General features: G+C 52.0%; 2 long non-coding RNA genes across 5 annotated transcripts in view; one reads left to right on the top strand and one right to left on the bottom strand.

The window, feature by feature from the left end:
* Positions 1-22,315, top strand: part of LOC141999978 (uncharacterized) — a 695,529-nt gene that overhangs the window by 67,792 nt on the left and 605,422 nt on the right. The window lies entirely within an intron of this gene.
* LOC141999828 (uncharacterized) lies at positions 16,442-17,899 on the bottom strand. Of its 4 annotated transcripts, none has more exons than XR_012642087.1 (4): positions 17,776-17,899; positions 17,587-17,646; positions 16,813-16,974; positions 16,442-16,572 (listed from the first exon to the last, which is right to left on the bottom strand). It is a non-coding gene; the product is annotated as an uncharacterized LOC141999828 (long non-coding RNA). The 4 variants fall into 4 exon arrangements; XR_012642089.1 differs by having other exon boundaries at positions 17,719-17,895; XR_012642088.1 differs by lacking the exon at positions 17,587-17,646 and having other exon boundaries at positions 17,719-17,895.

Below are 22,315 nucleotides of genomic sequence, written 5' to 3'. Positions count from 1 at the left end.
ATAAATAGGAGCCTCCTTCCCAGCTCTCTCCCAGGCCCTGGGATCTGGTACAGCCTCCCAGACGGGAGCATCCCGGAGATGAGCCACGTCACGGAGCAGTGCGGACTGGTCACCTCGTCCGATCAAAGCAAGCAACGCCGGCTCTCAAAGAGTCTTAGATGGAAGACCCTGCTCCTTCCTGGAGGTAAGAGCCATGGACTCCTCGGGACATGGGGGTCTCTTGGGGGAGAAATGGGATCCCTGATACATTGTCTAGCTGATAGCTTCCCCCATCCCTTGATCCCAGCCTCAGGACAGAGACGTTTCCATCAATGTTCCACACTTGTTTGTTCCATAGCAAGAGGCTCCCCAGAGACGTCCTTGATCCTGGACTCCTCAGAGTGTTTCTGGAAGAGAGCATCATGCTGTCTTGTTCCCATGGCATCTCCGTTCCCCAGCTCCACTTTCCCAAGCAGAACAAACGAACGCTTCAGCTCCCAGAGTCTGGACTCTTTGACCTCCTTCCGATCAGCAGTGGGGTTTCTCCAGCCCCCTCATCACACCTGTAATCCCTCTGAAAGATGAAGGGCCTGAATGTCACAGTCCCCAGAAGAAGAAAAACTCCAGCTGTAGCTGGTGGAGCCTGTGTGTACTCAGCCCCTCTGGAAACCAGCTCTGAAATGGGGAGCAAGGACCCCAGCCCAGTAACAGCAGGACTGGGCAGAGAAGGCTTGTAACAGGGTGCTTTCCCCTGGGCTGCAGAGCTTGGGGCCCAGCCAAACTGATTACAGAATGAGCCCTACCTGAGGGGGACCATGTAGCTCCCCCTATAGAGCCAGACTTCAGCAGTGATAAAACCCAGCTGGGCTATGAACTGGAATGAGAATAAGGTAGGAAGCTCAGAGCAGCAAGAAAAGTCCTGAGGGGAACTTGAGAAGACAGGTAGGAAGTAGCCAGGGAAAACTTCAGCAAAGAGAAAAGAGCAGACCTAGCTGTTGGGTACAGGGCCCTGGGCTGCTACCAGTGTCAAAGAAGGGGGCATACATGTACCCAGAAAGGGTTACCAAACACAGTAAGGGGGCTGCAGGCTGAGCAAGAGCCCCACCGAGGGCACAAGGGCTTCTTTCTGTGGAAAGACCTCTTTGGACTTTTAGTGTGAGGCAAGCTGGGCCCTGGAAGGGTGGACTATAGGTGGTGACCTGGCCAGAGGCTGAGAAACTGCCATGGTGCTCGAGGGACCATCAGTGGGGGATGTTAGGCCAGCGAGAGGGTTGTGATTCTGTGCCTGGTCACCAGGGAGCATGTAACGATGAACAGATTTATTTATGATTTGCATAGTCGGCAGGATTTAATTCCCCCTGTGATCCGTGAGGGCTGATGGAAGTCTTGGTGGCTGAAGGAAGGTCTGTCCTTCCAAGCAGGCCTATTGAGGGACCAAGCTGGTCACTGGATTTTCCACTTCAGTTCCAGGAACTCGTTAAGCAGCCAAAGCAGGTCTAGGGGTTTCTCCAGAAGCTCCTAGAAAACCAAGAGAAGCAGTAGGAAGTGCAGAAGAGCTACAGACGCAGCTGGCAATCTTCATGGAGTAGCAGCAACACCTGTCAGAGATCCTGCAAAGGGAAATCAGCGCAGGACGTGCTCTGCCCACTGACAAAAAGAGCATGCCTGGGCTGTGCTGAGAAGGTTAGCCCAGGAGAGCAGGGCATGCGACAGTGCACTTATGCCTAATACTTAAAGCCTGATCCCAAGATGGGGACAATGACCTCTTGGAGATAAGAGCTATTTACTCTTTGGGGCATGTGGGTCTCTTGGGGGAGAAATGGGATCCCCGATGCATAGCCTGGCTGGGAGCTTCCGCCGTCCCTGGCTCCCTAGCTCTGGGACAGACATCTCCATCATCGTACCACCCTGGTTTTGTTCCTAGAAAGGAGCTCCCCAGAGAAGTCCTTGAACCTGCACTCCTGAGAGCATTTCTGGGAGGAGGCTCCAGCCTCTCGGGCATGAAGAGAGCATCAGGTAATCTTGTTCACATGGTATCTCCGGTCTCCAGCTCCACTTCCCGCAGCAGGGCAAACGAACCCATCATCTCCCAGAATCCCAATCCTTTGACTTCCTTCCGCTCAGCAGTGGGGTTTCTCCAGCCCCCTCACCACACCTGTCACCCTCTGAATGATGAAGGGCCTGAATGTCAGAGTCACCAGAACAAGCAATCTCCAGTTCCCGGCAGTGGGGCTTGTGTTACTCGGACCCTCTGGAAACCAGGTCTGAAATGGGGAAGAAGGACCCCAGGCCAGTAAGAGTAGGAGTGGGCAGAGCAGGCCTGTAACAGGGTGCTTTCCCCTGGGCTGCACAGCCTGGGGCCTAGCCAAGCTGATTACAGAATGAGCCTGGAGCTAGGCCAAATGGATTAGAGAGTGAGCTCCACCTGTTTCCCTCCGCTCCAAGGGTATCTAGGAGGTATCTGGGCCTGTGGATCCCTGGTGTGATTCTGGTGCAATGAACTGTAATCTGTTGGGGTTCTTGGGGCAGTTGGCCTTTACATGCCCCAGATCGTTACATTTAAAACATCGTCCAGCTGACGGGTCACTGGGGCGAGGCGGGTTGCTGGAGAACGGGGTGGTGGGACAATAGGGTGTCTGGAGGGTTCTTTGGGAGGTAGGTGGGGCCTTGGGCGGCCCCCGGTAATACTGTGTGGTCTGGCATTGTCCCTTGTGGTCTCCGCTCCAACTGCAACCAGTTTTCTTCTTCTCTGCCACCTCCACCCATCTGGCTCCAATCTCTCCTGCCTCGATTACAGTTTTGGGCTTCCCATCTAGGATGTATCTTTCTATTTCCTCAGGAACACTCTCTAAGAATTGTTCCATTTGCATTAGGAAGGGCAAATTTACTGGAGATTCAACACTTGCTCCTGATATCCAGGCATCCCAATGTTTCACAATGTGGTAGGCATGTCGGGTAAATGACACATCTGGTTTCCACCTTAGGGCTCTGAACCTCAGATGAGAATGCTCGGGTGTTATCCCCATTCTGACTCTCGCCTTGGATTTAAACAGTTCATACTTGTTCATGTGTTCTTTAGGCATTTCAGCCGCCACCTGAGCTAAGGGTCCACTGAGCTGTGGCCTCAGCTCTACCATGTATTGTTCGGTAGAGGTGCTGTACCCAAGGCAGGACCTTTCGAAGTTTTCTAAGAAGGCCTCCATATCATCGCCTGCCTTGTAGGTGGGGAACTTTCTGGGATGGGAAGTGGTACCTGGAGAAGGATTGCTAGGGTTTGTTGGTATATTCTTCTGAGCCTTTACCTTCTCCATCTCCAGTTCATGCTTCCTCTCTTTTTCCTTCTCCTCCTCCACATGCTTCCTCTCTTTTTCCTTCTCCTCCTCCACATGCTTCCTTGCCTCCATTTCCCTCCTGTGGGCAGCCTCCTGTACCTCCTTCTCCAGCCGCATGAGTTCTATCTGTCTTTCATGTTCCTTTTGTTTTTCCTCAGCCTGAAATCTGGCTAATTCCAGCTTTTGTTGAGCCATGGATTCTGTCATCCTAACCTCTCTCTTTTTAACTAACTTTACACCTGAGGTTTAGAAATAAACAAACAAAACCTGGCTGTAAAATTTTGCTGTGCTGGAATAGGATACTTATTCTCTGATAGTGATTGTCAGCCTACAGAAAAAGACAATTCCCTTTGCCTCTGCTCTGGCCCCAAATCAAAGCAAAAAACCTCCACTACTTGGAAACCTCCTTTCCAGCAGCCCCAAAGGAAAAAAAAAATCCTTTTCAAATCTGTGCTCCTTATAAAAAAAATCAAAATCCTAAAAAAAAAACCCCTACCACTTTTGTCTCCAGGCAAATGGGTATAGAACACCCCACTATTTACTTTTAGGGGAAAAAAACCTCAGGTTTGCAATGACTGTGAATTTCTCTGCAGGAGGTTAACTACTCTGCCTCCAGGCAAAGAAAACCTGCAATTCACAAAGATAATCCCCTTTTGTCTCTGCTCTGTCCCCAAAGCAGAGAAAAAACTAGCTGCTTTCAGTTGGACCTCCTTTCCAGCAGCCCCAAAGGAAAAAAATATTTCCTTTTTAAAATCTGTTTTTCTGGTTCAAAAAATCTCAAATTGATCTGAAAATGATTTCAGGTTAATCCCACCACTCTGCCACCATGTCAAGGTTCCTTCCCCACTCTGAACTCTAGGGTACAGATGTGGGGACCTGAATGAAAACCCCCTGAGCTTACCTTTACCAGCTTAGGTTAAAACTTCCCTGAGGTTCAAATTAATTTTACCCTTTGCCCTTGGATTTCCACTGCCACCACCAAACTTTATCTGGGTTCCTGAAAAAACAGAGTTTGGACACGTCTTTCCCCCCAAAATCCTCCCAACCCTTGCACCCCACTTCCTGGGGAAGGTTTGGTAAAAATCCTCACCAATTTGCATAGGTGACCACAGACCCAAACCCTTGGATCTTAGAACAATGAAAAAGCATTCAGTTTTCTTACAAGAAGACTTTTAATAGAAGTAAAGGAATCACCTCTGTAAAATCAGGATGGTGGATACCTTACAGGGTAATTAGATTCAAAACATAGAAAATCCATCTAGGCAAAACCTTAAGTTACAAAAAAGACACACAGAAGGAATAGTCATTCTATTCAGCACAGTTCTTTTCTCAGCCATTTAAAGAAATCATAATCTAACACAAACCTAGCTAGATTACTTACTAAGTTCTAAGACTCCATTCCTGTTCTGTCTCCGGCAAAAGCATCACCCAGACATACACAGACCCTTTGTTTTTCTCCCTCCCCCCAGCTTTTGAAAGTCTGTTGTCTCCTCATTGGTCATTTTGGTCAGGTGCCAGCGAGGTTACCTTTAGCTTCTTAACCCTTTACAGGTGAGAGGATTTTTCCTCTGGCCAGGAGGGATTTTAAAGGGGTTTACCCTTCCCTTTATAGTTATGACAAAGACATTTTTGGACTTTTAGTTTAGGATGAGCGCGACCCAGGAAGGAGTGGGCTAAAAGATGGTCACCTGGCTGAAGGGCTGAGTTCCCAGGCAAAAAAACTGCCAGACTGCCCTACCGACTCTTGGCCGGGGTGCTAGCCCAGCAATAAAGCTGTGGCACCAGGCCTTGCCAGGAAGAGGAACCTATAGGTGAGTGAACTCTGTTACAAGCCTGCTTCCATTGTGGAAATAGCTGGTAATGGAGAGTGGTGGGGATCGCCTCTGGGAGAGGATGGCTGGAGTGGTCATACAGCAGGGGCAGCAGGGTCCAGTGATGAGAGCAGGGAACAGGTTGTAGTGCAGCCCTGCCACTGAGTGGTAACGTGATCCTGGCCACGTCACTCTCCCACCTGGTGCCTCACTTTCTCTATCTTTGAAATGGGGACCATCCTGACCCACCTTAAGAACGCGTTTGATCCTCTGCTCTTGTTTCTCCAATCCCTGCCCTCCTAGCCCCACACAGGCCTCTGCCCTGTTCCTCAAACTTCCATGCCCATGTTAGTGCCTGTGTCGCCCCCCAGCTGCAAGGTCTCCTGTACAGTCTCCTGCCAGCAAACTGAAGCCGCCCCTAGATCCAGAACAGGAATTGGTTGGTTCAGTTGCTTATTGTCTGGGGTTCAGACCCTCTGTTCCCCCCCTGGGGTGACAGAACCCTGATTGTCATACCTGTCTTTCAGGCTCTGTCCCAGCCTCTCAGATATATCCTGCAGCCAGCCCAACTCAGGGAGCAGTGCAGACAGGTTATCTGATCCTGTGAAACCAAGCAACATGGGTCCCATTGAGACTCAGATGGAAGATCCCATACATCTCCTGGAGGTAAGAACCGTTCACTCGTCCTGCCACTTGGGGCTTTTGCTACAAACAGGGGGCTCCTGCTACATATCCTTGTTGGGAGGTTTCCCTGTCCCTGGATCCCAGCCCTGGTACAGAGACCTATTTCTCATCATGATATCCTCATGTTATTCTCAGAGGATGTGTCCAGGATCCTGGAGATTGTTTCCTGCAGGAAGTTTGAGCGGGCAGAGATCACTCACTGTCATGACCCACGGGTCTGCAGGGTTCACGGAAGCAGCCACACTCCAACCCTCCACCTGGAAGCCTGCTGAAAATTGCTTACCTAGGACCCACGACGTTCAGCCCCAGTTTGAGGCTCCATTCCTGAGGTCCTCTTGGAGGAGTCGGAGAGCAGCTAATTGGCCCCCTGGCCCTGCGTAAGACAGCAGCAGGAAGAGGAAGCTGTCTGAACAGCAGGGCTGCTCCCTGTTCTGGATCATGAGCTGCCTCTTTCTGCTGCCGCTCCCCTGGCTTGATTTCCTGGCATCTGATTTGTGGTTGTGATCGCAAGTTTGTTTTTTGCTTCTGATCTTCCAGTATCCTGACCCAGCTGACTCATGACTCCTGTCTTGTGAGTGTGGACTCTGGCTCTGACCAGTAGGTTTGGCTGTCCTTGACCCACCCATGACAGTCATCGACTCATAGACTTTAAGGTCAGAAGGGATCATTATGATCATCTAGTCTGGCCTGCACAACGCAGGCCACAGAATCTCATGCCCCCACTCCTGCAATAAACCTCTCACCTTTCTCTGAGGTATTGAAGTCCTCAAATCATGGTTTAAAGACTTCAAGGTGCTGAGAATCCTCCAGCAAGTGACCCGTGCCCCATGCTGCAGCAGAAGGTGAAAAACCCCCAGGGCTTCTGCCAATCTGCCCTGGGGGAAAATTCCATCCCGACCCCAAATATGACGATCAGCTGAACTCTGAGCATGTGGGCAAGACTCACCAGCCAGATACCCAGAAAAGAATTCTCTGTAGTAACTCAGATCCCATCCCATCCAACATCCCATCAAAGGCCACTGGGCCCCATCTACCACGACGAGTCAAAGATCAATTAATTGCCAAAATCATGTTGTCCCATCATACCATCTCCTCCATAAATTTATTGAGCTTAATCTTGAAGCTAGATAGGTTCTTTGCCCTCACTGCTTCCCTTGGAAGGCTGTTCCAGAACTTCACTCCTCTGATAATGGTTCGAAACCTTTGTCTAATTTCAAGTCTAAACTTCCTGCTGGCCAGTTTATATCCATTTGTTCTTGTGTCCACATTGGTACTGAGCTTAAATAATTCCTCTCCCTCCATGGTATGTATCCCTCTGATATATTTATAGAGAGCAATCATATCTCCCCTCAGCCTTCTTTTGGTTAGGCTAAACAAGCCTAGCTCCTTGAGTCTCCTTTCATAAGACAGGTTTTCCATTCCTCGGATCATCCTAGTAGCCCTTCTCTGTACCTGTTCCAGTTTGAATTCATCCTTCTTAAACACGGGAGACCAGAACTGCACACAGTATTCCAGGTGAAGAATGCCTTTTATAATGGTACTAACACCCCCTTATCTCTACTGGAAATACCTTGCCTGATGCATCCCAAGACCGCATTAGCTTTTTTCACAGCCATATCACATTGGCGGCTCATAGTCATCCTATGATCAATCAATACTCCAAGGTCCTTCTCCTCTTCTCTTACTTCCAATTGATGTGTCCCCAGCTTATAACTAAAATTCTTCTTATTAATCCCTAAATGCGTGACCTTACGCTTCTCACTATTAAATTTCATCCTATTGCTATTACTCCAGGTTACAAGGTCATCCAGATCTTCCTGTATGATATCCTGGTCCTTCTCTGAATTGGCAATACGTCCCAGCTTTGTGTCATCCACAAACTTTATTAGTACACTCCCACTTTTTGTGCCAAGGTCAGTAATAAAAAGATATATAAGATTGGTCCCAAAACCGATCCTTGAGGAACTCCACTGGTAACCTCCCTCCAGCCTGACAGTGCGCCTTTCAGTATGACCCACTGTAGTCTCCCCTTTAGCCACTTCCTTATCCACCTTCCAATTTTCATATTGATCCCCATCTTTTCCAATTTAATTAATAATTCCCCATGTGGCGCCGTATCAAATGCCTTATTGAAATCTAGGTAAATTAGATCCACTGCATTTCCTTTGTCTAAAAAATCTGTTTCTGTCTCAAAGAGGGTGATCAGGTTGGTTTGGCATGATCTACCTTTTGTAAAACCATGTTGTATTTTGTCCCATTTACCATTGACCTCAATGTACTTAACTACTTTCTCCTTCAAATTTTTTTCCAAGACCTTGCATACTACAGATATCAAACTAACAGGCCTGTAGTTACCCAGATCACTTTTTTTCCTTTCTTAAAAATAGGAACTGTGTTAGCAATTCTCTAGTCATATGGTACAACCCCTGAGTTTACCGATTCATTACAAATTCTTGCTAATGGGCTTGCAATTTCTTGTGCCAATTCCTTTAATATTCTTGGAGGAAGATTAGCTGTGCCCCCGATTTAGTCCCATTAAGCTGTTCGAGTTTTTGGCTTCTACCTCGGATACGGTAATATCTATCTCCATAGCCTCATTCCCATTTCTCATGCTATCGTTATCCCTAAGCTCCTCATTAGCCTCATTAAAGACTGAGGCAAAGTATTTGTTTAGATGTTGGACCATGCCTAGATTATCCTTGACCTCCACTCCATCCTCAGTGTTTAGCGGTCCCACTTCTTCTTTCTTCGTTTTCTTCTTATTTATATGGCTATAGAACCTTTTACTATTGATTTTAATTCCCTTTGCAAGGTCCAACTCTCCTTGACTTTTAGCCTTTCTCACTTTATCCCTACGTGTTCTGACCTCAATAAGGTAGCTTTCCTTGCTGATCCCTCCCATCTTCCACTCCCTGTATGCTTTCTGCTTTTTCTTCATCACCTCTCTGAGATGCTTGCTCATCCAGCTTGGTCTGCAACTCCTGCCTATGAATTTTTTCCCCTTTCTTGGGATGCAGGCTTCTGATAGTTTCTGCAGCTTTGATTTAAAGTAATCCCAGGCCTCCTCCGCCTTTCGATCCATAAATTCTTCAGTCCAATCCACTTCCCTAAATAATTTCCTTAATTTTTGAAAGTCAGCCCTATTGAAATCAAAAACCCTAGTCACAGATCTATTTTTGTTTATCCTTCCATTCAGTTTGAACTGAATTAGTTCATGATCGCTCGAACCAAGGTTGTCCCCAACAACCATTTCTTCTATGAGGTCCTCACTACTCACCAAAACCAAATCTAAAATGGCATCCCCTCTTGTTAGTTCAGCAACTTGTTAGTACAGCAAGTAGTTACTTGATGAAGGAATCCATCAGCTATCACATCTAGGAAAATCTGAGCCCTATTATTATTACTAGCACTCGTCCTCCAGTCTATATCAGGGAAGTTAAAGTCTCCCATGATCACACAGTTGCCATTAGTATTTACTTCATTAAAAACATTAAAGAGGTCTCTCTCCATATCGAAATTAGATCCCGGCAGTCTATAGCACACCCCAAGCACTATCCCAGGGGAGGCTTTAGTAGTTTTCTTCCCCAATGTGAGTTTTGCCCAGACTCTGTCTTATCCATTCCATCGCTTCTTATTTCTTTACAATCTACCTCCTCATTGATAGACAATGCTACTCCACCACCTTTGCCTTTATTTCGGTCTTTCCTAAACAGCACATACCCTTCAATACCTGAACTCCAGTCATGAACACTATTCCACCGTGTTTCTGTTATCCCTACAATATCTGGTTTCACTTCCTGCACCAGTAGCTCTAGTTCCTGCATTTTGTTACCTAGAGTCCTCGCATTGGCGTACGAACATCTTAATTTTTGCTGTTTGCCCTCAGTCACATTCTTTACCCAATTAGGCATTGACATTCTACCGCCAGTATGACCTATTAGACTGGTATCCACACTGCCCTTCCTCCTTATGTCCATTCTCCTACTCACAGCTGTATCCTTCATTACTTTGTTTTCTTCCCTCTCAATATTAAAATCCGGTGTGGAGATTACCTGGACATCTTCCAACCATCTCCCCCAAATTCCTCGTTTAAAGCTCTCTTAATCAGTTGTGCCAGCCTCCATCCAAGAAGTCTATTTCCTTCCCTACTCAGATGAAGTCCATCCAGAGAGAACAGTCCTCTGTCCATGAATGGCTCCCAGTGGCCATACATCCCAAAGCCCTTCTTACAGCACCACTGCCTGAGCCATCTGTTGATAGTCATAATCTTGTCACACCTTTGTTGCCCACCTCTAGGAACAGGCAGAAACCCACTGAAGATCACTTGAGCCTCAATTTCCTAAAGCTTCTTCCCCAGCCTGGCATAGTCTTCCTTGATACGTTCCAACGAGAATCTATCGGTATCATCTGTTCCCACATGAAGGAAGATCAGTGGATTCACAAACACACACACACCTCCTTGTTTTGGAGGGGAAGAGGAGAAAGGACAAAAGATGCAAGAGAAGAAGAGAAAGGAGGGAGGAATGGAGGAAAAGGTGAATTAAAAAGGACAAGCCCTCATGTCCCCAGTGATTCTAAAGGACAGAATTTAGGTGCAGAATAAAATTCTGCCTCCTTAAGCTTGTGTTTTCCACGCCTAGAATTCAACTGTCACCAGATGGATCCGACTGAAGAGGTTTCAGGCCTGAGGAGGCTCTTACCTTCTCAACAGGGACGTCTGTTTTCTATCAATAAATCAATGAAAGGAAAGGAGAAAACTCTACAGAGGTTCCCCCTGGTGCTCACGTACGTGACCCCTGATCCCCTGTCAGTCCTCAAGGAGAGACCTCGAGAAGGAGACTCGCTGAAGTGAAGCCACAGGAGTCACCGAGGTTTCCCTGGCCCCTCCCAGTCCTGCCTGGCTGATGTCAGCATCTGTCTGTGAGGTCACCACCTCCCCACCACCTTTGACCAATCAGCTGAGCTCCTGCAAAAGGCCTGTGTGATGTCACTGCCACCCCCCTCCCTTGCCGTGCTCATGTCCTGTCGCTGGCCAGACACTCTGGAGGTTGGAGCTGCTCCCTGGGGATCACCCCACTCAATGGGGGTTTGTTCTAGGAACAGGGCCAGATTGACTTTTTGTGGGCCTGGCACCAAACATATTTTTGGGCCCCCCTGGGGAATGAAGAGGCCGGGGCAAGAGCACAGCGGGCAGGGTGGATTTGATTTAAATCACTCGTCAGGAAGACTCCATTTAATCATGGTTTTCTACATAAAAGTGCATTCTTGTTGCTTGTTATAACCTCAATACATATTCTTAACAACTCAGAGTTCGATGTAGGTTTCACTTTTACAAGGGAAACAGTATACATTTTGAAACCATGATTTAGTTTGAAAACTTTTCAGATGAGTTTTATAGCTATGTCACAAAATGAATGAGTGTTTGGTTATTTCATTTACCAAAGGTAACTAAAGCAGAGATTTATGAAGTTATTGGGAGGTGAACTCTCTCCAATTCAACAGGTTAATCATTAATATTTGGAGGATTTTCTTGCCAGGCTGTATTAGGAAGAGAACATCCCCAGACAGATATTTAAATTGCTTTATTTAACTAAAACAACCACGTGAAGTATACTGGATATTTTTCTTCAACAGCAAACATAATAGTTTAACAAAAAGCATATGTCCCTCATTCTCACGTTTATCTCCAGACTTCTTTTCCTTGTCCAGATCTATTCTGCCCCCAACAATCTTCTATTCATTGAACTTTTTGAAACTTTTCACTTTTAAAGAGAGGTAAGGGGTTGACCCTGTGTCCACATATTTGCAGAGGGACAATAGAATTGAGGTCTGTTATTTCTCACCTCTCTATATTATTTATTTATTTAAAACATTTTTGCTGTTAACAAGCACGTTACCTCTGGAGACACAAATCCACAGTTTGAGAACTGCAAAACTAAGCATCTCTGAAGTACCTTAATTAAAACAATCTTTAGATATTTTTTCCTCAAAAATCCAATTTAAATTTAAAAAATCAGATTATTTGATTTTTTTAAAAATAGTCATTGATTTTTATCCACCCTCAAAGTTGGGCATGGGGGTCGCGGGGAAGGATTGGTCCCCAGCTGGAGTGAGGCAGCGGACAGGGGCAAGATGAGCACAGCGGGACATGGGAGGGGGATTAGTCCCTGTTGACTGGAGCAAGGCAGAGGCTGAGGGCAAAAGCACAGTGGGGCAGGAGCTAGGATTGGTCCTTGGAGGAAGAAAGGGGCCGGGGGTAAACTGCAACCACAGTCGGTCTGGGGAGGGGGTAAACAGGATCCCCCCCACTCCTGCCCACATAGAGTGGGTACCTACCTTCTCCCTAGTCTAGCCCATTCTCTTCATCTCGCTCTGCACTGAGCTGAGGGTGGGGGTGCACTGAGCACAGGGCTGGGTGTGAAGCAGAAGGCTGGGGGTTGGGGTGCAGGGTCTGAACAGGAGGTAGAATGAGGGAGGGAGCTCAGGGTTGGGGCAGGAGGTTGGGGGTGTGGAGCGCTTACTTGGGGCAGCTCCCATTCGGTGCAAGGGGTGCAGGTTGATATGTGTGGTGGGAGGGTGCAAAAGCTCCAATTTGGTGCTCAGGGTGGGGGTGGGGATGTGTGGGGGGTGCAGGAGTCAGAACTGGGGACTGGGTGTGTGTGAGGGGGGGTGCAGGAGTCAGGGCAGGGTGTGTAGGAGTCAGGGCAGAGGGCTGCGTGTGTGGGAGAGGGCTGCAGGGGTCAGGGCTAGGGAGGTGCGCTGGAGTCGTGGGGGTGCTCCCAGCCCCCTGCCCTGAGTGGTTCACAGGAGGGAGCTGGAGGGGGTATACCCCGATTCCACCCCCTTCCTCAAGGCCCTGTCCTCGCCTCTTCTCCACGTCCCCCTCTCTCTGCCCGGCACACTGCGGACCAGGGGCAGAGGGCGGAGGTGGGGTGAGTCCGCAGCGAGCTGCGGGGCGAGGCGGGAGCTTGGCTGCCGGCAGCCTCGGAGCAGCAGGACTGAGCCCGGGGCGCAGCCCCACCAAGCTTCTCCCCCACAGGAGAGAGCGGGGGCGGAGAAGAGTGGCTGGGCCGGGGCCCCCCTACCCCAGACTCCCCCGCCCCCCCATCTCCAGCAGTCCGGCCGCCCCCCCCCCTTTTTTTTTTGCGCTTGGGGCGACCCTGATTCGGGTGTGCCTGGGCCCACCCCGTGCGCACGCCTCTGAAGCTAGCATTATTGTGTGATCCTTGAGAACCCCGGAGCTGTGCTGCCCCTGAGTAGTCTGAGCGGGAATTGTGCTTTTTCACACTGCTTGTGAACACACGGGGGTCCAGCTAGCCGGCTTTCAGCTCCCCCACTATAAAAAGTGATCAAGCCCTTCCTGTACCACAAACCCAGGGCCTTGAAGGGACGGGTCAGCGCGGAGAATTCAGGGCTTGCCAACAGGGGGACACTCAGTAAAATGAATTTTGATTAGTAGAAGGTGTGACTTGAAAGTGGATTAGTTAAATGGCATCGAACCCCTCACTAACCCCATCAAAGAACTGACCTTACATAGCGCATCAGAGCTCAAAGCTATTTCTTTATGTTTTTTGGGAGAAAGCTACATATTCCACAGTCCACACCCCTCTTCAAATGAGAGTTTTGGGGAGGTTGCAGAGAGGTTCCCTGTGCCTCTCTGGTGACTTGGCTTCTGGATTCTCCTGGTCTTTACCTTCTCCTGCTCCTGCAGTGTTGATTTTCTCTCCTTCACCATCCTGCAGCCTCCTCCTTCTCTTCCTGTTGAAATAGCAGCAGCAGTTGCTCTGGTATCTTAGACCTTGTCTACTTCCTGGAACAGTGGGGGCCTATCCCCATTGGCCTATATACAGCCCCACTGTGTAATCCAGAGGTAGCCGCATCTTAGTACCAAGACACCAGGGGTCGCAGCGCCAGTGGAGATGGCACACACAGGCCACTGCCCCACGTGGCCACCAGACGTCAGACTGTGCCCTGTTTAGCTGGCTACCACACTTTACTGTTCCAAGACGTGAGATACACACAGGCTACACAAAACCTGTTCTCAAACTGGGCACCAGGGGTCACTGCAGCACTGGCCGGGGGGACACATGCAGGGCACTGCCTCACGTGGCCACCAGGAGTCACTGCTGCAATGGTGGTGGTGGGGGAATGATAAACAGGCCACGGCCTGAAGTGGCCACTACCACAACGGTGTGTGTCTGTCTGTTGTGGGAGGGAGATACCAAGAGGGCACTGCCACACCAGGCCACCACGGGGAGGTCACTGCTCCAATTAGTAGTGCCTCAACTGGCCAACAGGGGGCACTACCTCAGATGTGGGAGTGCGGGGAGAGAAGAGGAAATCAAAGGCCACTGCCTCACTTAGACACCAGCAGTCACTACCCAAATAGGGGATGTCATAAAAATAAAGGGAAGGGTAAAACTCCTTTAAAATCCCTCCTGGCCAGACGAAAAATCCTCTCACCTGTAAAGGGTTAAGAAGCTAAAGGTAACCTCGCTGGCACCTGACCAAAATGACCAATGAGGAGACAAGAGACTTTCAAAAGCTGGGAGGAGGGGGAAAAAACAAAGGGTCTGTGTCTGTCAGTATGCTGCTTTACCAGGGACAGAACAGGAATGGAGTCTTAGAACTTTTAGTAAGTAATCTAGCTAGGTATGTATTAGATTATGATTTCTTTAAATGGCTGAGAAAAGAACTGTGCTGAATAGAATGACTATTCCTGTCTGTGTGTCTTTTTTTAACTTAAGGTTTTGCCTAGAGGGATTCTCTATGTTTTGAATCTAATTACCCTGTAAGGTATCTACCACCCTGATTTTACAGAGGTGATTCCTTTACTTCTATTAAAAGTCTTCTTGTAAGAAAACTGAATGCTTTTTCATTGTTCTAAGATCCAAGGGTTTGGGTCTGTGGTCACCTATGCAAATTGGTGAGGATTTTTACCAAACCTTCCCCAGGAAGTGGGGTGCAAGGGTTGGGAGGATTTTGGGGGGAAAGACGTGTCCAAACTACATTTCCCAGTAAACCCAGTTAAAGTTTGGTGGTGGCAGTGGAAATTCCAAGGGCAAGGGTAAAATTAATTTGTACCTTGGGGAAGTTTTAACCTAAGCTAGTAAAAGTAAGCTTAGGAGGTTTTCATGCAGGTGCCCACATCTGTACCCTAGAGTTCAGAGTGGGGAAGGAACCTTGACAGGGGAGACATACACACATGCACAGACACTGCCCCATTTGGGGGATATATAGAGGGTATTGCCCCACGTGAATGCCAGGGATTAGTGCCTGCCATAGCTGGCCACAGAGGGGGTGGGGGGCTACACACAGGGAACTGCCACACTTGGCCCCAGTGCACATACCTAGTGGGGGAGTGATGCGCACCAGGTACAGGGCTCACTGCCACATAGGGGTTGAAAGATACCCAGGGTACTACCTAACACGGCCACCCAGGCACCCTGCCACCTTGGGGGAAGTGAAGATCATACCTAGAGCACTGACTCATCTGGCTACCAGTGGTGCCTGGCCAGCAGGGGTCACTATCACAGTGCTGGGGGGGGAGATACATATAGGGCACTATCCCACCTGGCCAGCAGTTGTCAGTGCCCCAATAAAAGCGATATTCACCATGCACTGCCCCACCTGGTCACCAGGGGGCCCTGCACCGTGACACCGACCCACACATACCCCCGGTGAGCAGGCGTGTGCCTGTGTGTTACTCTGCACTTTAAGGAATGAGGCAAAGGCTAATTTTATTTAAATTTCTGATGGCGAAAGCTCTGAGTTACAACCCTCACCTTGCTGAGAACCTGCCCATAGCCAGAGCAGTGTCCCTGATGACAGCAGAGACCCCAGAACAGAGACCCAAAAGGGAAGCAGCTTTTAGGTGAAGCAATGACAGACTCTGGGGAGGGGTTCTGGGGAAGCAGAGAAAGACCAACTAACTAGTGGCACCGTTGGAAACCCAGTACAGGGCGTGGACCCCGAACGAGGCTTTTGGGTGATGCAGTAATGGAGCCAGGGATGATAAGGGGGTTTCTAGGCATCTCTAATCCCAGCCCCACTTCTCCTGTGCCCTAAGCCATGACTACGAATCCACCCCTCTCCGTCTCAGACCCCACAGCCCCAAAGACATGACTGGCCACTCACGCTGTGACCCAGTTACGCCAATGAAGTCTCCCCAGACTCTCTAGGAAGATACGGGGTGGGAGGGGCAAGCCACTTAGCCCAGTAGGGCAGAGACCATGGCCATAGGCAGATAGACCCAGCCGAGCCCAGAGGAGACTGGGGGAGGGGGGAGCAGAGGAAGAGGATGCAGGCAACTGAACATAACAAGTGTCCATGAAAGGAGAGAGAGAGTTTGAGTGTGAGTTGGCCAACACAGTAGAGAAGACAGAGAGAGAGAGAGAGAAACTTAGGAGGAAGGAAAGAAACTCAGTACAGGGAGTCACCCTCAGGGATCCAATCTTCTCCTGGGGAGCACACCCCACTCCTGGCAAGAGAGATGATCAGCCCCCGCAAATGCCAACTTCATCTCCCTTGAAGCCACAGCTAGTCAGGAAACCCACACCCAGCTAACGGGAAGTTCCTGCTTGGAGCCAGGGGGGCTGTGACCAGAGCCCTCCACAAACCAGACACTTACCTCGCTGACAGCAAAAGCTGCTTCGCTCCCAGCTGGACAGGTCTTGCCTGGCATCAACAGGATTCACGCTGTCACTGCTCTCGCTCACTTTCCATCTCACCTCGGGGCTGGACTCCGTCCTCATGACTTCTTTCCCCTTGGTATCAAACACAACACAAGAGGGAAAGAAAAAGCAATGGTGGTGAGGCTCCTCTTCTCGCTCCTCCCGCACCCCAGGGCTCTGGCTTCAACCCTCCTCCCCTTATGCCATCACAGATACAATTAGAAATCCCCCCTCTGCACCTGCACCCAAAGGAGTCACTCTGCACAGGAGATGATTGTCTCTTCCCCTGCCCTTAATACAATGCGCAGCTCATGGCCTCTGAAGAAAACTAACCTGGGAAGAGCTGAGGAAGAGAGTGCCGTCACCGCTGACTCACACCCAGTGTGGGAAAGGCAGAAAGCTCAGGACTGTTCATCTCTGCTTACCGGGATGTCCAGCCTGCTCAGCTCCACTTCTTCCAGCTTCTCCTCTGCCTGGGACTCCTGGGCGACTCATCTGCAAGCGCAGGAAATAACCGAGGAGCGAGGCAGCCCTGCCCACAGCTCTACTGGTGCGCCAGAGCTCGGTCTCCCTCCGTCTCCCACATGCTCTAGAGCAGCCCCACGCGATGAAAAGAGACAGAGCCAACGGGCTGCGTGGCCAGTCACCCCACGTCTCCCACTGTCGCCTCCAGGACGCGCTATGATTCTCTTCCCTCCTGCTAGATGGTGCAGGCTCTCGAGACCAAGCCTGTGGGGATCAATGCGCACTTCTCCTGCCCATGGCCTGCGGTAGGACGGAGTAAAAAGAGAGAGAGGGTGAGCTGGACAGGTCTTGCCTGGCATCAAGACACACACACACACACACTTCTTTTCCCTTGGTGCCAAACACAACGCAAGAAGGAAAAACAAAAGTTATCATCACTCTCTGCCATGATGGCGGGGCTCTTCTTTTCGCATCTCCCACACCCCAGGCCTCTATCCTGAACCCCCTTCCCATGATGTTCTCAGAGCTACAATTAGAAGCACCCCAGTGCACCTGCACCCAAAATCGTCACTCTGCACAGGAGACTCTTGTCCCTTCCACTGGTCTTAACCTCGCAGAGCCCCGGGCCCAGCTAGGATGCACCTTATTATTCTTGAGTACTGGGGCGCTCGTCCTCTCCTTCCTATCCCTCTTGGACTCCATCTGTGAGAGAGGACAGGGAAGTGTTACAGACACAGACACCCTCCCCCATCTCTCTGCGCCCTGGGCTCACACCTGGTTGTCTCCCCAATCCTTGGCATTGTCCAGCATGTCTCCCTCCACAGAAGGCACCTGGCCTCATCTTAGACGCCATCTTCATATCGCTCTTCTCCTTCCCACGCCCCATTGCAGACACCCCATCGCACCCACAGGGCTCCCAAACCGTGTCACCTTCGGCCAAAAACCACACCCCATCCTGAGGGAGCAAGGAGTCTTTGTGAGCCCAGCACACACCAGACAGGAAAAGATTCACACCCACACCCAGCCCAGCCACATTGGGAGCTTGCCCCCCCCCTTCCCGGCCACAGGGCCACGGGGCTCATGGATGGAGAAGTTTGGTGGACTGTGGGGGCTGAAGAACTAGCTCAGCATGTGAATGAGTGACCAGGATATCTGTGGGGGGCGGACTGTGGGGTTGAGGTGTCCAGGAGGACCCAAGGGACGGGAATAGGGGGATTCGAGGTAGAGGAGGGAAGGGTTACCAAGGTGCACTGTGGGAATAGGGGATTTAGAGACCCCAGAGGGGACGGGTGGGGGCATGTTTGAGGGCCCCACGGTGGCTGATAAGGGGAACCCAGCAGGTTGGGGGGTAGCAGAGATTGGAGATGACGAACCTGGGACACTGGGGATGGACGGGGGCAGGGGGTGACGGGAAAGTGGGGGCCAGCAATGGGGAAAGGGGTGGGAGTCAGTTGGGGGCGGGATGCTGAGGACGGGGGAGGAGGTTGGGGCAGCAGCACATTTCGGGGGATGCTGGGGGCCGAGAGATGAGGAAAAGGGTTGGGGTGAACTAGGGGGGAGTTTGGGGAGTGGGGTCTGAGGGATCCCCTGGATGGAGGGCGGGGCTGGGGTGGATGGGGGGATGGAGGGGCCCATGAGGGGGCTGGAGAGGATGTCGGGGGCCAATGGCTGAGGAGGGTGTGGGGGGGACTATGGGAGGTGTTGGGGGGGGGGCTGAGGGAGCGCATGGGTGGGGGAGGGATCAGGGGGCGCAGACTCGGACTGGGGCAGGGCAGGGTCAGGGCCGGGCTGCTTGTGGCACGCGGGTGACACGTGGCTGAGGACAGGAGAGGGACCCGCTCCGCCCACCTCTCCCTCCGCCCGCCCCTTGGGGGCCTCTGACCTTCTCCAAATGGCGTCCTGAGAGCAGCCCTCACTTCCTGTGGCCGCAACTTCCGGACATGTCACATGTCCTGTGAGCCCCCGTGTCTCCATTCTTCCAGGGCTAGCCCGCACCAGGTGAGCAGAGCCATTTACAACCCAGTGTCCCAGTCAGTGGGAGCCATCAAGCTTCCAAACCATCATCAACGGCCCACACTGTCCATAATTACAACAGGACTTCAGAGTCATACTTCATATTTCTAGCTTCAGACACAAGAATGACACGTGTACAAGAATGATACAGATAGGATGACCACACTCAGGAGATGATAAGCCTTGTAATGAGACCTTACCAGAGACTTTTTTGCATAAAGCATAATCCAGTTACATCATATTCACACTTATAAGCATATTTCCATAAAACATATAGACCGCAGAGGTGTGGGGGGAGCCCAGGGCTGAGATAGCAGGTCATGCGGGTCAGGAGTGAGGGGCACCAGAAGAGCAGTGACTGGGGATTACTTGCTTTTGCCTCCTTGCTCAGCTTGACTTGCTGCCTCACCCCGTTCCTGCCTGAGTTACCGGGTTGACCTGGTGGCCGAAGCAGACTGGGGGCCAGTGGCGCAGGGAGGAAGTTGAGCTGGACCCTGAGCTAGACTAGACCCTGGTGGCGAGAGTCTGGCCACCACTTGCCACCCCACCCTGTTGTCCTGGCTTCCCCTACTGGACGTCATTTAGGGAGGGAAGTGGGGCTTCTGCCTCCCCTCCCCGATTTTCATACCGCAGAGGAGTGTGAACTGGAAAACGAACAGCTGCTCCACACTCCCACCGGAGGAACCCGACACCCTTAGCTGTGGCTGAGTGAGAAGTGTCTGTTGGCTGACAAGCCTGTCCCCGAGGAATGGGAACTGCAGCTGCTGCCTCCCCCTCGGCTCCAGGCTGCATTTCCCCTCTCCTAAGGGCCAGGCTCTCTGCCATGGAAACAGCTGCCACTGCTCTCCATGGGTCTGTGTTCCACACAGCAACGTACAAACCTGCTCCCAGCTGAAGCGGGGTCAGACAGTGACAGGGCTGGTGACACAAACACTTCAGACTATGAACCCTAGGGCCCTTTCTTTCTTTAACCCAGGACGTGCCAGTCAACTGCTAACCAGGGTGTTGTCTTCATCTTAAAATACCTCTCAGGACATTTGACAGGGGAAGGGAAACCCCCTCCCACCAATGGCTCCCTGTGAAGGAGTTGTACCATACCTGCCCCTGGAGACTGGCTCTTTTTACACTCTTGGAGCTTTTTCTTTTCAGACCCATCCTGATCCCAATCTAGGGGCCAACCTCCGCAGTTCTGCGTTGAGAATTTATTGCCATCACCCTCGTATGGCACTTTCTAGGTGAATGAGAGAAAGTCAGTGGGGGAAGTGACATGGCTCATAAACACTGATGCTGTGGGCGAGGCCTGGACTCACAACCCCAGCAGTGCATCCTCCCTGCCCTTGCCAGTTGCACCCCTGTAGGTGCTGCCGAAACAAACCTGGGAAGTGGGCAGTTACCTGAGTCTGTGGTTATCAACTTTGGCTGGTAGCTGAAAGGCTGATGGTTCCAACCACCTGAAGATGGCACAGGCGCCGACTTCTGCTGGCGCCGGTGGGTGCTCGACCCCCCTCTGCCCCTGGCTGCGCCCCAACTCCCCCCTGCTCCACCCCCTGTCGTTGCAGGAGGCGAATGTCACGCCAGGAATCCTGGTTCTCAGGCTCTCTGATGGGACTGCCCTGGGATGGGGGGTGCCGTGGCCAGATCCATTAGGCAACCAGACTGAGCCAACTCATACCCTTGGCATGCTGCCCACTGCAACGATGGGGCCTTTTAACACACACATCCTGGCCCGGGGTGGGATCCGGCTGCCACATCTGGTATCTATGCCCCAAGCACTGGTCGTCACGCAGAAGTCATTGGTTTCCCTGATGAACGCATGGCAGAGGGGAAGGCGGCAGCCCAGCTGGCTGGAGAAGAGGGATCCATTCTGCCCCCCGAAGAGAGAGGGAAAAGGTCCATCTGACTGTCCTGGTAGCAGCACAGCGAGGATCCCTCTGGCCTCCCCCAGCCACGTCCATCCAGCCTCTCCACAGGACGGGGGCACCCAGCTCTCGGCAGCCCCAGCTTTCGCTCCTGAGCTCTCCCGGCAGACGTGCAGCAAGCGCACTTAGGGTGACCAGCTCACAAGAGTGAAATATCAGGACACTTTGGGCGACCAGGTCGGGGGGGGAGAGAGACAGACACAGGTGCACAGCCCCACCGGAGCCAGAGCACACTGGTCTGCCGGGCCCTGTGCTACCAGCGTGCCCCTTCCTGCTGGGGTTGGGCCCACGCTGCGCCACACAGCTCCCCTGCCCAGCGCCCCTGGATCCACTATGCCCAGAGCCCCCCTACAACCCTTCCACCACAAACGCACAGTGCTGCGCACACACACACCCCGCCCAGCGCCCCCCTGCCCACGGCCCCACCACAGCTGCCCAGCACCCCACGCAGAACCCCCGACTCTCTCGTTTCCCAATACACACACATTCTCCTCCTTCCCAGTGCCCTTCCCCACAGCCCCATCACCACAACTACACAATGTCCCACGCAGACCCCACTGCCCAGTGCCCTGACACACACAGCTCTCCCCCACTGCCCAGCACCCCCCAACAGGCCCCCACTGCCTCGCCCCCCCAAAACACACAAACCTCCTCACTGCCCTCCACACCCTCACAGCCCAGCACCCCACACACACCTTCACACCCTGCCCCCTTCCCTGGCCGCACTCACCAGCCCTGCCGGGCGGTCTCTGGCCCCTAGGGTCAGAGTGGCGAGGGGGGGGTCTCCAGACTCTCCACCTGCTGCCCCCCCACAAGCGTGAGCTCCGTGGCTCCCACTGGCTGGGAAAGCGCCAACGGGAGCCACCAGAGCCGCCGAGCGGGGCTTGCAGGTGCCGGCAGCGCACAGAGGCCCCTTTGCCCCCCGCCCTGACCCTAAGAGCCAGAGGGACCAGCCGGGGGCAAGGTGGGGAGTCCCAGCGGTGCTTACATGGGGCGGCTCCCGTCCCGGGAACCATCTGGCAGGCTGGTCCCTCTGGCACCAAGGGTCACGGGTCAGGTCAGGTGGGGTCGGAGGCGGGGGGCGGGGGGTGGGGGGCTCTCTGCCCGCTGCCGGCGCCTGCATGCCCCGCCCCTGCAGCACGTGGCTCTCCTGCCGGCGGGCGGGCACCGAGAGCTGCCCCAGGAAGCAGTGAGCGACGGCGCCGCGGCTGCGGTCCGGACGGCCCCGATATTGGGACCAAGGGCGTCCCAACCGATGTAGGGTTACCCTATGTGCACGGGGGGCACCGCGCACACATGGGCCCGAGAGAACTAACCGATGGACTCCAGGGAGAGACGGCCTGGCCAGGCTCCCCAAAGGAGCACTGCAGCTCTGAACGGGGGTTTCCTGGCGAAACCGGCTTTGGCTCCAGGCTGGGAAATGGGGACAATGGCTGGTG

This window comes from Natator depressus, chromosome 16 (assembly GCF_965152275.1).
Source record: "Natator depressus isolate rNatDep1 chromosome 16, rNatDep2.hap1, whole genome shotgun sequence".
Classification (NCBI taxonomy): domain Eukaryota; kingdom Metazoa; phylum Chordata; order Testudines; family Cheloniidae; genus Natator; species Natator depressus.
The sequence above is the reverse complement of the archived record's forward strand: the minus strand, read 5'-3'. Positions and strand labels throughout refer to the sequence as shown.